The 4,439-nt window shown below is 44.8% G+C and overlaps 1 pseudogene; it reads left to right on the top strand.

Moving 5' to 3' along the window:
* The first annotated feature begins 866 nt into the window (after positions 1 to 866).
* LOC103016409 (mitotic-spindle organizing protein 2-like) lies at positions 867 to 4,070 on the top strand (annotated as a pseudogene).
* The last annotated feature ends 369 nt before the right edge of the window (positions 4,071 to 4,439 follow it).

Raw genomic sequence — 4,439 nt, 5'->3', positions numbered from 1 at the left:
TTTATTCCAAAAATGATTAACTAAAAGGAATGTGATCTTCTTAATAACATTTGTCCTCATTTTATTCAAAGTGCTTGTATAATTTAAATTCTGTCGGTGATGAGAATGGTGAGTTACCTGAAAGTAATCAATACTATCTACTTTAACTTTTCTCTTTTCTTTAAGGCTCTATTTCACGTTCTTTCACTTGTAGGTATACACATTTTCCAATTTCAATAGAGGCTTTTCTTCTCTTTAGAAAAAACTCACATAATTTTTTTAAGGTTAATATTAATATGGAATTCAAACCCATTCATATGGTAATTCCATCATTCAAATTTATGACTGTAATTGAGAATCTTACATTATTTGATCTAAGGATAATCAAAATGAATAGGGCTATGGTCAGATCAAAGTGGGTTTTCAACACATGCAACACCAAAACTAAATGGGGTAATTTAATACTGCCTAATATAATATTCAATATTCATGGAGTGCTTCCCTCTATTTTCTCAGACGAAGTTATTATTCTCTCTAAAGGACAAATCTGAATAAAGAAACCACCACAGATGCTATTGCATATCAGCTTTAACACCTGGAAATTCTTACCATATGTGAACCACTTTTCAAAGACATTCATTTATTCATTCTATAATCACTTGTAGAGTGCCTATTAGACACTGTGTTAGGCAGTGAGAATACAAAAGCAAATGAAAAGAAAACAAAAAATGATTGGTCCCTTACTGATTGTTTGGGTGGCAAAGAATTGAGAAAAGAGACCTACAGAAGAGGTGAGACAATTGAAATTACTAAATAGTGGAATACACGCTATGATTGAGGTACATGGAAGGTAAAATGGGAATTTGGGGTAAGGAGAGCATACGGCAATGATGGGTGAGATTTGGGAAAACTTCCTAGAGCAGCTGAATCTGAAAAATAGTAAGACCCAGGCAAAGGTAGACTGTAAGGACATTCCAAACAGAAGTGGGCAGGAAATGCAAAAATCCAGAAGTAAGAAAGAGCATCTTGTGGTTCCAGAATTGCAAGGGGCTTAGTATGACTAGAGATTATATGAGAGCTGGAGAATGATAAGAGATGAGGCTGGAGAGATGAGTAGACACCATAGCCTATCATCATAAAAGACACCTGTAGGCCATTGTAGTGGGTTGAGGAGTATTCCCCCCAAAATTCATATTTACCTGGAACCTCAGAATGTGAGGTTATTTAGAAATAGGGTGTTTGCTGATGTAATTAGCTAAGGATCTCAGATGAAGTCATTCTGGATTTAGGGTGGGCCCTGAATCCAGTGACTGGTGTCCTTATAAGAAGAGGAGAGGACTCAGACACACAGAAAAGAAGGCCATGTGAAGATGAAGGCAGAGTTTGGAATGATGCAGCTCAAGCCAAGGAATGCCAAAGATTGCCAGGAGTCATCAGAATCTAGAAAAAGGTGAGGAAGTATTCTTCCCAAGAGATTTCAGAGGAAGCATGGCCGTGCCAGCATCTTGATTTTGGACTTCTAGCCTCCAGAACTGTAAAAGAATAAACTTCCGTGGTTGTAAGTCATGAAGTTTGTGGTCATCTGTTACATCAGCCCTGGGAAACTAATATAGTCATGATAAGAAGTTTGAATTGACATACAGACACCTTGACATGTCAGGTGTCAGCCTTGACATGTTCTATGAAAAGATTTAAGTAAAGAAGTGACGTTATCATATTGGTACTTTAAAAAGGTCACTCTGGCTGCAGTGTAGAGGATGGATGTGAAGAAAGAGAGACTGAATATAGGGACACATTGGAAGGACCTAGGAAAGGGCAGCCTTAACTAGAGAAGTGAGAGAGGGGAATGAAGAGAAGTGGCTAGATTTGGGAAATATTAGAAAACTAGACTTGACAGAACTTCATCATTATTTCTTAGATGTGAGGGTGTGTGAAGACTAAAAAGTCAAGGACTATCGACGTACAGCCTAGCTTTCCCACAACGTGTTCAAAAAAGCATCTGTTCTCACCTACAGATCCAGCTAAGGCAGAGGACATAGGCAGACATGTTTGCACCACTTGAGTTGGGTAGGTTGGGGCAATCTGACTCTCTCCTGGTATGAACAGGGAAATGCTGCTGTGAGCTTGCCCTGAAAGGTCATGCTGGATTGGTGTTAGTCTTAGTGAGCCATATATTAGCAGAAAAATCTAGTTCACAGAGGGAGGAAACAGATGAAAGCCAAAAAAATAAAAACTTAAAAAAAATTCAAGTGAACTTGGGAGATAGAGATTTTGAGGAGATTCCTTTGAGGTCTGATTATAATTCTTATAAATGCCTTCCATGAAATTATCCTTAAGCATATGATAAATCTTCTTTTTACTTGCAATATCGAGTGGCTTTTCTGTTTTGTAATCATACTATCTCATGCCATCACACCAGATCTCTGGCATGGATCACTGGATAGATGGCAGTACCATTTATCAAGAGGGAAGGATGGGAGGAAAAACAAGTTTTGAGGAAAAATTATGAGTTCACATTTGGACATTTTGCCTTTGTGGTGCCTCTAGGACATCTAGGCAAGTCCAGTGTGGACACAGAAGACCTTATCAGAATGTTTTGGACCAGAGTTCAACGCTGGAAGCCATCTCCCGGTAAAGATTAATTGGTGTCATTTTCTTCCAGGGTAAGTGGGAAAAGAAGGCTAAGGACAGTGGGAAGTCTGACATCTGAAGGACTTCTCTATTCCAGAAAGAAAGAGGAATCTGCAGAGGAGGCTAAGAAGGAATGGCCAGAAAAGTAGAAGAATAGTCAGGAAAAGTGTGAGGGTGGGGTCCAAGAAAGTGGAGAAAGGAAAGCATTTCAAGGAGGTCAAGAGCATCAGATGCTGTGTGAGTGCCCTGTTTTTCGGCAAGGAAGAAACCGCTGCTGACTTTGGCAAGAGGAGATTTAGGGAAGTAATGCGGGTGGAGGAAAGATCATGAGTGGAAACAATAGATTATGTTTTCAGTGGGCCGGCTGTAATGAGAAGAAAAAACATACAGAGGTAACGAGAAGGGAACATAGGATAAAGGGATGTGTCTGTTCGACTAAGATGGGAGAGACTTAAGCCTGTTGACAGACTGAAGTCAGTTGATAGAATTTAATGATAATTGAGAATCATCCATTAATGACTCAAGGTCTGTAGGAATGTGGGAGGGATAGATGCAATCCTAGTTGAATAATTACCAACTTTCACGGTGGTGAGAGGGAATGGGAATAGAGTTTTTTTTTTTTTGTAAGTACAGATTATTTTTTAGATTTATTTATTTATTTATCTATGGCTGTGTTGGGTCTTCGTTTCTGTGCGAGGGCTTTCTCTAGTTGCGGGAAGCGGGGGCCACTCTTCATCGCGGTGTGCCGGCCTCTCACTATCGCGGCCTCTCTTGTTGCGGAGCACAGGCTCCAGACGCGCAGGCTCAGTAATCGTGGCTCACGGCCCCAGTAGCTCCGCGGCATGTGGGATCTTCCCAGACCGGGGCACGAACCCGTGTCCCCTGCATTAGCAGGCAGATTCTCAACCACTGCGCCACCAGGGAAGCCCGGGAATAGAGTTTTTAAAAAAAGGCAAGAATGCGGGCACGCACCCTCCGCCGTCCGCAGAGGGCGGCGCCGGGCGCGGGGCCCGGGCCGGGGGCGCCCCGGGGCTGGAGGCGGGCCTGCAGAAGCTGGCGCTGCGGCGGAAGATGGTGCTGGGCGCCGAGGAGATGGAGCAGTTCAAGCTGGCGCAGGCGGCGGGCGGCGCCGTGGACCCCGACGTGTGCAAGATCCTGGTGGACCTGCTGGAGCTGAACGTGGTGCCCCTCGCCGTCTTGCAGATGCTCAGTGCTTGTGCGCCGGGCGGAAGCTGGCGAGCGAGCCCCAGGACCCCGCGGCCGCGCCCCTGCCCACGCCCGGCGTGCCTGAGACCCGAGGGAGAAACAAAGGCAGCGGTGCCTTCGGCGGCGGAGGCCCGGCGCTGCCAGAACGCGGCGTCCGGGAAGGATCCGGCCAGAGGATGCCCCGCCGACCCAGAGCCACCAGGCTGCCCAAGCGGGGTGGGCCGGGGAAGAGCCCCGCGTGGAGCAGCACCTGAGCGGGAGGCCTCGCACGGGCCCACCGCGGGCCGCCAGCCTCGCAGGCAGGCTGCTCCTCCCGTTGGTAATAAACCTCTTTGAAAACCTGAAAAAAAGAAAAAAAGGCAAGACTGCAGATAAATTTGTTGACAAGAGGTAAAAAGCAGAGGAATTTTTTCCTGATGATTTCTAATTTGGCTCTGGATAGTAAAATTAGGTACAAGAAGTTGAATCTGTGCAGAGGAGACGTACCAGAAAGGTAATTTGGAACTATAAATTACCCAAGAATCCCTACCCACCCTCCAGACTAGCTCCAAATGTGAAACAAATGTGAGTACTTGCAATCACTTAGGAAGTGACCTATAGAAGGGAAAATAACTTCTGGGGTC

This window comes from Balaenoptera acutorostrata, chromosome 2 (genome assembly GCF_949987535.1).
Source record: "Balaenoptera acutorostrata chromosome 2, mBalAcu1.1, whole genome shotgun sequence".
NCBI lineage: Eukaryota > Metazoa > Chordata > Mammalia > Artiodactyla > Balaenopteridae > Balaenoptera > Balaenoptera acutorostrata.
Note: the sequence above shows the minus strand (reverse complement) of the source record. Positions and strands in the feature narration are given on the sequence as shown.